Below are 239 nucleotides of genomic sequence, written 5' to 3'. Positions count from 1 at the left end.
CATTAACAACCCTGCTGCGGTGAACTGCATCGAAGGACATGGCAGTAATTAGAAGAGAGATAGGGAACAAGGTGTTGAAAACGAGTGTGTCTAGCTTGGTGGAGCTCAATATACTCAAGAACCTCACCGTCTATGTTGTTGCAGGCTCTATAGGTCGATTCAAATCACTTGCCAGCAACATAGTGTTTAATGTATTCATAGCTACTTGCCAAGATCCAGCCCAAAACATGGAGAGCTCT

This window comes from Brassica oleracea, chromosome C3 (genome assembly GCF_000695525.1).
Source record: "Brassica oleracea var. oleracea cultivar TO1000 chromosome C3, BOL, whole genome shotgun sequence".
Classification (NCBI taxonomy): Eukaryota; Viridiplantae; Streptophyta; class Magnoliopsida; order Brassicales; family Brassicaceae; genus Brassica; species Brassica oleracea.
The sequence above is the reverse complement of the archived record's forward strand: the minus strand, read 5'-3'. Positions refer to the sequence as shown.